Raw genomic sequence first — 10,077 nt, 5'->3', positions numbered from 1 at the left:
AGTAATTCCTCTCAGCTACATTGCACTTGATCAAACCCCACCAGGCATTCTACACCCACCTTACCAGCGATTTTAGATCACTTGTTGTTCCCTTGTTCCTGGGTTTGTTGGCTTCTTTTCTTTCCCCCAACATCCCATCTACCATGTCCCCCCCAGAACTGTCAGTCCCATTATTTTATCCTTGGGATTATTTATCCTGCCTATCTTATATAGAGAGACATGTGGGTGGGGGTTGCGGGAAGCCTATAAATAGTTCCAGGTCTGTCCAATGACCTTTACAATTATTTTCCAATCGAGTCTGATGAGGTGCCAAGCCCTGCCCTCAAAGTCTATTTTGGGATTCTTTGGGGACTCCATTTCTTTGCTCCCCTTGCTGCTCTATTGAACTCCCTTTGTGTTTCGCCCTGGTGTGAGGGGGTCAAACCGGGCATAATTCCCGCACTGTGTCTCCAGTGTTGTCCCCTGTAGCACTATGGGTCAGTGAGGGGATGCCATGTCTAGTGGCGGGACCAGCTCGATAGTCCTCTTTATACATTGGCTACTTGGAGCAAGAATATTGTCCTCGGGGTTTGGTGGGCCAGGATGCTGTCCACTCTTTCTCCCCTTCCCTCTTAATTTTCTCCTTGTGCTCTGTGCAGACCCGCCCCTCTCCCCGAACTGTATATTCAGGGCTCGCCTTTGTAGTGCATTCTTCTGGGGAGGGATTGGGGCCAGCCTCACAGAGCAGTTCTTTTAAGAAGAGAGAAAACTTGAGATTTTAAGACAGCTTCATGAAAAACAGCAACTGCTAGCTTCAGCTTCCATCCTATACAACACAGAAACTCAGACACAAAACTAGACAAAAATAAAAACACATCAATTCTCTAGTCAGTGAGCCCAGCTCAAAAACCAGGTTTATTAAACCCTACCCCCACCCCTCCGCCCAAATTAACCAAAATCCCTGCTATCAAGTCAATTCCAACTTATAGGTATATTATGGGACAGAGTAGAACTGTCCCTGTGGATTTCTGAGGCTATACATCTTATTTTCTCTCCCCCTAACAGTTTTATTGGCATATAATTCACATCATACGATCCAATCGTTTAATCACATCAAGAAGAGTTAGTTGTACAATAATCACCTCAATCCATTTTAGAACATTTTTTCCATTCTTGTACTCATCATTAGCTTCCCACTTGAGACTGTAAATCTTTATGGGAGCAGAAAGCCTCATCTTTCTCCTGTGGAGCAACTGGTGTGTTTGAACCAACGACCATGTGGCCAGCAGCTCAATGTCTACCTACTACACCAGCAGAACTCCTTATGCTATACAACATACATCAATAAGGGAACTTAGTTTCCTAAGATGTCTACAGCAATTAGTAATATCAACTCAATTCAACAGCAACAACAACGAAGTTTATAGATAAAACGTAATAACTTGCTAACGTCTCTGATGGAGGGAGCTTCAACCTTTTGTCAACCCGAGTACCAGAAAACGCTCCCCAAAGAGAAAGGTAAAGACAGGGCAAATGGAGCTCAAGTATTTTCCCAAAATGGAAGGAGAAAGAGTGGGTGTAAACATATTTTCCTTAAAGTCACCATTGAAATTTCATCTTACTCTTGGTATTTTCAATCTGCAGTGTTTTTACACTTTTACCTCAAAGTAGCATCTGAGTAGCGGGGAAATCCAGGCTCATTCATCTAGGATGTTAAGAATAGGTTGAAACATTGGTTCCCCAGAGTCAAATAAAATTCCTAGGAGGAACTCTGCCACTGGGCTCATCTTTTCACGTCTTTAAAGACTCTAGGATTCCTCTGTAACAGCCAGATGAAACCTGTTTCCAAACTTTCTGAAGCGCTAGAGAAGAAGATTCTTTACAATGTTATGCAATTCCCACCATGGTCAAGGGCTGAAAGTTACATAGGAAGAGCCTTCAGAAAGAGGTTTGTCAGAGAAGTTTGTTGAAAAGGAGCTCAGATAAAGTGTTATTAGAGGAATTAAAAAGCCAAGAAGGATGCAAAGAAGTAGTAGCTAACAATGGAACAGAGCAGGTAAGAGTTGAATGTTGACATTTTAATGTCTAATTTTGTTTAATTGATTTGGAGATAGTATCCTACATGGAAACCATTTTGTTTTTTCAGTGCATTTTAAAGGATTCCAATTCCATATGCATAGCAAAATGGACATCTCATTGTATTTGCTGGATTTAGAAGCCTTTATTTTCTAATTGTACAGAACAGACTAGTTTATTTCATTCAAAAGAGTGTCCGAATGGATAGTGATGTTCTAAACTGTACCTAGTAAAGCCAGGCCAGCAGTCCAGACAGCTATAGGGGCTGGGTAGTTTGTGTGCCTGAAGGCCAGCATACCCAGTCCTTAGAAATGGCATTCCCAAGTTTACTAAAACAGTGCACTGCACATCGAAAACTTGAAAGTGCACCAAAGAAAAATGCTAAGTTCAAACTTAATTGACTGAAACTTTGATCCTCCTAAAGTCTATGCCTATAGATTTGAGAGTCTTGTGGTAATAGCCACACCAAACTTAACTTGGCAATAAGCACATTACAATGCTTAGAGCAAGCTGGGAATGGAGCAGGAGAGAAAGCCAACAATAGTTCTCAAGGAACTCGACCCAAGGAAGCCTTTGACCTGGGGCAGCTTCTGACAATCTGTGGAGATGGACAAGCTCATGCTTCGTAACAAAGCTAGCTCTAGGTCCTCACTGGCCCAGGAGCCAACAGAGGAAATGCATCTTCAAAAACCCTATCTCTGACAACCAGAAGATGCCCATAGATAGAAACATGCACCCTGTTAAAGAGAACTGTTGAAGACTCAAAGCAGTTTGAACTGAGGACATGTCCGATCTCACACAGTGAAGCTGCCTGCTCCAAAGCGGGGGTGGGGTGGGGAGGAGCTAACAGATATATTACAAGGTAAAACCAAGACCCAAAGGTGCAGCCCTCTGATTGGAAATGGCGAGATTAGGGAAGCCAGCGGCATGGGGTGACAGTGACGGGTTGGCAAAACAAATACGGGCTGTTTGGGCTGGTGAAATGAACTAAGTGGCTAAGTGGAATTTTAAAGAGTCATCAGATAATTATCTTAAAGCATTTCCTGAGGCTTTCTGCAGGAAGAAGGATCTTGTGCCAGGATGTAGTTTAATCACCGAGGAAACACGTTTCCTTAGTTCTGTATTTAAGTCTGTGGAAGGTTTTGATAGTTGCAGGGAAATAAGCAAAAGGTACAGTGGAATTGGGAACTTTCATACAAGCTCCCGCACTCCTCACTGCTTTCTTCCACTCATTTCTTTCTGTGTTGAGATTTTTTTTTCCTTCTTCAGTACTTTGGATACTAATCTCTTCAGCTAGCGTACACGAGGGGTATATATGGAGAGATTTTTTCCCCAAGCCTTACATGTTTAAAAATGTCTTCTTTTGCCCTCATAATAATTCTGCTGGATGGATGACCTTCAAACTAAAGTCTTAAAAATAATAGCCTGTACATATGGTCTAACTCGCAGTCTTTTATAGATAACTTGCTAAATTTATGTTTGGAGCTCAGAAATCACATTGGATACATCTTTTCATGACATTGACCTGGGATTAGGCTCCTGCCCCACTATTTGGGGGCTTTTATAAAATGCATCCCCCTTCTGCTGTCCCTCTATTGGGCTAGTCCTCAGAATGTGGCCAGAGAAATGCCTGCAGCTTCTGAAGCTTCTGTGGCCACTTATGCTGTTCCCTTTGCCATAGACTTGTGGCGGGCCCTGGGCGGCCAATAGAATCAGGGCGGCGTGATAGGGACTTCTAAGGCCATCAGAGTCATCACAGTACCCGCCAGCTCTCTTGCACTAGAGGAAGCAGACTGCTGGGGTTTGAGAATACTCAAAGGCAACACAGCTCTCATTTGGGTGCGCTACCTATGTATCAAGTGACGTGAAAAACTGCTGGTTCTGAGTGGGACCCAGAACAGGAGAAGGCTCTGTGACAGGGGCCCAAGGAGCCACGGATCCCAAGGTGCTTGCCGTGACAGATAGAGACTCAGAGTTGAGACTGGCTGCCTCCCCACGGACTGCCAAGACACCAGGCAGTCCCTCACGAGCGATCCCTCATGAGCGGGGTGCTGTCTAGCCCACAGAGCAATGAACTTGACGTGCACATGACTGAAGACAAGTGGTATGTATGATATTGGGCTGGAGCAGGAGCTGAGGGTACGAGTAAGCGACATGAAGAAATCACTCAAATGACGATTGTTCCCACTCCCATCGCGTCACTTCCCTTCTCCCTGTCTGCACCTATGGCTTCATGGGAGTTCCGTTTGATCAGGTGACTGAGGAAGAGAAGGCTCGTGATTGGTTTACAGATGGTTCAGCCCAATATCGGGTGACATATGAAAGTGGACTGCGATAGCACTAAGCCCCTCTCGGACACCTCCCTGAAGGACAATGATGGAGGGAAATCCTCCCCATGGACATGACTTGGAACAATGCACCTGGTTGTCATTTTGCTTGGAAGGAGACCAGATGTGCAACTGTGGTCATGGTCTGTGGCCAATCATTTGGCTTGAATTTAGAGACAATGGCTTTTCACATGCTTTAGCTCCTTTGATTGCCTCATCGACACTCAGGTAATAACACTATTCTCCAAGATGGCAAAGACCATGCCAAAGTAGCAAAGAAAGATGTGAGAAAAGTGAACCCAGGCCGTCTGGCTACACAGCCTACACTTTGAATCACTATTTGACTAGCTACAAACTTAAGATTAGTGCCCAAACTAATGTTGGACACGGACAAGCAAATGAGCAATTTGAACAAATGCTTTGTTAAGCACGAGGTGAGGCTGTGGAGACAGACCAGTAGCTATAAACCAAAACCCATGGTCATCGTGCCAAATTCAGACTCCTGGCAGGCCTGTGGAGGAATTTCTGGAAGCAGACAGCCTCATCTGTCTCCCATGGGTAGCCGGCTGGTGGATTTGAAACACCAACCTTGAGGTTAGCAGTCTAACGCTTACCTGACAGTGCCACCAGGGCTCCAAGGGAACATCAAGGGGACATTGAAAAGTTCATGGAAACATGTCATGATCTTTTCATTCTGTTTTTCCACAAACATCTCCAGTCTCCTCGTACATCTAGCAATGCTTTCATTCTATTTTAAAAAATAATTTTATTGGGGACTCATACAACTCTTATCACAATCCATACATACATCCATTGTCACATTTGTACATTTGTTGCCATCATCATTCTCAAAACATTTGCTTTCTACTTGAGCCCTTAATATCAGCTCCTCATTTCCCCCTCTCCCTCCCCACTGCCCCTCCCTCATGGACCCTTGATAATTTATAAATTATTATTTTTTTGTCATATTTTACACTGTCCGACGTCTCCCTTCACCCACTTTCCTGCTGTCCATCCCCTAGGGAGGAGGTTATATGTAGATCCTTGTAATCGGTTCCCCGTTTCTACCTCACCTTCCCTCCACCCTCCGGTATTGCCACTCTCACCACTGGCCCTGATGGGGTCATCTGTCCTGGATTCCCTGCGTTTCCAGTTCCTTTCTGTACCAATATACACCCTCTGGTCTAGCCAGATTTGTAAGGTAGAATTGGGATCATGATAGTGGGGGGAGGAAGCATTTAAGAACTAGAGGAAAGTTGTATGTTTCATCATTGCTACCCTGCAACCTGACTGGCTAGTCTCCTCCCCGTGACCCTTCAATAAGGGGGTGTCCAGTTCCGTACAGATGGGCTTTGGGTCTCCACTCTGCACTCATCCTCATTTACAATATTAATTTTTTGTTCTTTATGCCTGATACCTGATCCCTTCGACCCCTCAAGGTCACACAGGCTGGTATGCTTCTTCCATGTGGGCTTTGTTGCTTCTGAGTTAGATGGCCGCTTCTTTACCTTCAAGCCTTTAAGACCCCAGACGCTGCATCTTTTGATAGTCGGGCACCATCAGCTTTCTTCACCACATTTGCTTATGCACACATTTGTCTTCAGTGATCATATCGGGAAGGTGGGCACCCACTGATATGATTTTTTGTTCTTTGATGTCTGACACTTGGTCCATGGACATTCTTTTTGAACAAGATACTGAGGAGAAGTCAGTTGCCACTTTAATACTGGATTCACATATGCAGTGTCCAATAGATACCAGAAAGCAGCTAGCAGAGAAATTGGTCATCATGGTGGAATATCTATGTTGCCAGATTTCTCCATAGATGGCTTGCCAAAATAAGATATCTAGTAGGAAAAAATAGATATATATACACACAACACCATGGCACCAAGACATTTCAAATTCATATTCCACCAGCAAAGGCTAAGTGTGAGGCCTGGTTGGGAGGCGCTATTGTTGGAGCACTGCAAGACAAACTTGGAAGGTTTTCTGCCTCAAGAGTATTATGATCAGACAGGCCGTATACCAGGTTGGTGCACTCTCAATGGCCCATCTTTGGAAATGATGTTTGCTGTCAGGCAAGTCCAATCACCTCTGATGAAGCGAGTGTTTTCCACTGAGTTATGAAAGTTTGATTAAAATTCAATTTTGGTAGATTTCAAATATTTAATTAGTTCTAAGCAAATTGTAGGATATATGTAAGATTTTTTATAAGCAGCTTTTGTGGAGATGAAGGCATGTCTGTATTTACTTCTGCATTAATATTTAATTCTTTGACTTTCTCTTATGTCGTAGTACAAGATTTGATGCTTGTGAGATTTTACTGTATTTATATCAATAAAATATAGTAAAATAACTTCATTTGGGGAGCTTGTTCAACAGTCCACTTTTCAAAAAGGGTAACATTGCTCCACCCTCCTGGGTGTTATGGTATTTAAGAATTATTTAAAGAATAAATGTTAGGCGATGTAGCAACGATGAAAAATACAACTTTCCTCTAGTTCCTAAATGTTTCCTCCCTGCTCCCCCTATCATGACACGAATTCTACCTTGCAAGTCTGGCTAGACCAGAGGATGTACACTGGCACAGATAAGAACTGGAAATACAGGGAATCCAGGGCGGATGATCCCTACAGGACCAGTGGTGTGAGTGGCAATACAGGAAGGGTAGAGGGAGAGTGGGTAGGAAAGAGGGAACCGATTACAAGGATCTATATGTGACCTCCTCCCTGGGGAACGGACAACCAAAAAGTGTGTGAAGGGAGACGTTGGACAGAGCAAGATATGACAAAATAATAATTTATAAATTATCAAGGGCTCATGAGGGAGGGGGGAGGGAGGGGAGAAATGAAGACCTAATGCCGGGGGCTTAAGTGGAGAGGAAATGTTTTGAGAATGATGAGGGCATTGAATGTACAAATGCGTTTTACACAATTGATGTATGTATGGATTGTGATAAGAGTTGTATGAGCCCCTAATAAAATGATTAAAAAAAAAAAAAGAATAAATGTTACCATTACCAATTTGAAAAAAAAGAAGAATGCCGCTCTGCACCACAGGGATGCTATGACCTGGAACGGCTCTTGGTTTGATCAAAGAGGGGAAAAGACAATTCCCGAAAAGGGAAACAAAAATTTAGTATTTTATATGCAAGGAAATCCTTTTGTTAAATAGGGGGAGTGGATGATAAAATAGTGAATGCATTGTTAACACACCGAAAAGGTGGAAGGTATTACATGACATTTGAACCTACACATCAAATGTTCGCTGCTGACAATAATAAACGCGCTCTATGTGACTGCTGTGGAAAGCACTGGAAGAAAAGGAGTGAAAGAGGGACATACCAAGGACACAAAAGGATGGAGGAGCCACGCCTTGGACGAGCTGGACATAATTTGCAGACACTAAGTAACATTTGCTCTGAGGGATTCTTGAAGCATTTGCTGATGGAGCTCAAGGACCGCAGCCTTCAGGATGGATTACAACTCAATGTCCTATCTATAATCTTCCTTTGTTAAAACATTTCAACATGTTAGAGTGTTTTCTGAATCACATTATTCCTAGGATACACATCGAATTAGGCAAATAACTTTCTTCCTTTGAAGCAAAACAACTCAACATCTGATTCTCTAAATGCCATTTCAAGGGTGACATAAATTTCAAAATGGTCAGAGGCCTAAGATATATGAAAGACCTGATACAAATCACCTTAAAAGAATAGAATGCAAAAAAAAAAAAAAGTAGAATGCATAATTTCTAATGCCAGGTACTAGTAGCTTTGATAACCAGGCAAGGATCTGAAAAGAATAGATCTAATTTGTATAGGAAACAACACCTTAGCCCTTACTCATGTTTCGCAACATGAGTAAGTAGTGAAGAGTAAATTTTTAGTACTTTAATGCTACTAAATTTAAAGATCATTAAAAATGTAATCCTAGACCACTTTTGACAACTTTTAAATTAAGACAGTAAGAAATTTTACAATTATTAAAATATATTTATATAGAGGGTAAAAATGAAGTAATCTGGGATGTGCCAGGAATTTTCCGCAGTTTTAGAAGGAAAAGAGCTTATTATGTCATACAGACAGTTTCCATTTGAATTAAACCTAATGGATTGGGAGCAGAACAGAAGCTGAAATTTAAATGCTAGATTCAGGAGGATATGCTTCAAGAGGATCACTCAACTGTTCAAAGCGTCTTGGTCGGTTTCAGCATCTTTGGAGAATTAAGAGTAATATATTTAATGTTTCAATAAATTTTATTCAAACTCAAATCTGACAACAAAAGGGGGAGAATTATAAAAATTCGCAAATTTAGTTAACACAATGAAAAACACAACTAGACAACTGGGAGCCATGGCATTTTCGATCGCCTCATTTGTGGTTGTTCGGTGCAGCCGAGTTAGTTCTGACCCGTGTGGCTCTTTGTACAACAGAATGAAACACACCCAGTCCCACACCAGCCTCGCTGTTCTTGTGCTTTGAGCCCACTGTCACAGCCACTGTCAATCTGTCTTGTTGAAAGCCTTCCTTTTTTCACTGCCCCTCTGCTTTACCAAGCACGATCATGCCCTTTTCCAGGGACTGGTCTGTCCCAACACCATGTCCAAAGTATCTAACACGAAGTCTCACCCTCTGTGCCTCTGTGGAGCTTTCTGGCTGTCCTTCTTCCAAGACACATCTTTGTCCTTTTGGCAGTCTGGGGTACTTACAATATTCTCCACCAGCACCATTCAAACACTTAGCTTCTTCTTTGGTCTTCCTCATCGATGCCCAACTTTCATATGAATATGAGGTGACTGAAAATACCAGGGTTTGGGTCAGGCACACCTTAGTCCTCGTGTGTATCTAACAACATCAGGTGCTTTAATATCTCCCACTCCACATAAGACACTTAGGCTCAGATAGCAGCCTGCCCAAAGTCCTGCAGCTATCGAACGGCAGTCTGACTGCAGGGAGGGTAACCTTTCTTAGATGCTTCTCTCTACCGGTATCTCTATATAGACCCCCACGATTCTATCTTTAGCTCTCATTAGTTGACATGCTGTCTTTTGTTATTTACTCGCTGTCTTTAACTATGGCCGCTATGGAATTAACTCCCAGGTTCCCACTTACAGCCCCACTCCTGCCCCGTACTCCAGACCTTGTGTTAATAGTCTGTTTGCCGACTTGTTCTTCTGGCTGGCCTGGTGGTGGTTGAGGAAGGATGACAGAAGTTCCAGGGCTGGTGATAAGGGCAGGGGAACAAAAGCAAATCAAGGAGGCACAATAAGAGGGCCAGGGAGCAGGGGAGGGTGGTTAACCTACTTTGCTTTCAATCCCGCTTAAAGAAACGGCATCCCTAAATTGCTTACATAATTACAACTCCATGCTATTCACGTGGACGTCTTGGTGACTACTAGTGCAGAGAGCAGAACCACAGGAAACCAACCCAGAATATCACACAAAGAAACCACCCCAAACTCACTGCCATTATATTGATTCCAACTCACAGCAACCCTGTACTGTCGACAGGGCAGAACTGCCTCTGTGGGTTCCTGAGACTGTAACTCTTTGTGGGAGTAAAGCATCCTTTCTCTTGAGGAACAGCTGGTGGTTTGGAACTGCTGACCTTGACCACTACGCCAGCAGGGCTCGCAGTCCCTGCCAATCTCTCACAGGAGAGGCCAGCCAAGGGCAGAGCATATTTTG

This window comes from Echinops telfairi, unplaced genomic scaffold, assembly GCF_000313985.2.
Source record: "Echinops telfairi isolate 266 unplaced genomic scaffold, ASM31398v2 ScPeMD7_7410;HRSCAF=8448, whole genome shotgun sequence".
In the NCBI taxonomy this organism is placed as follows: domain Eukaryota; kingdom Metazoa; phylum Chordata; class Mammalia; order Afrosoricida; family Tenrecidae; genus Echinops; species Echinops telfairi.
Note: the sequence above shows the minus strand (reverse complement) of the source record.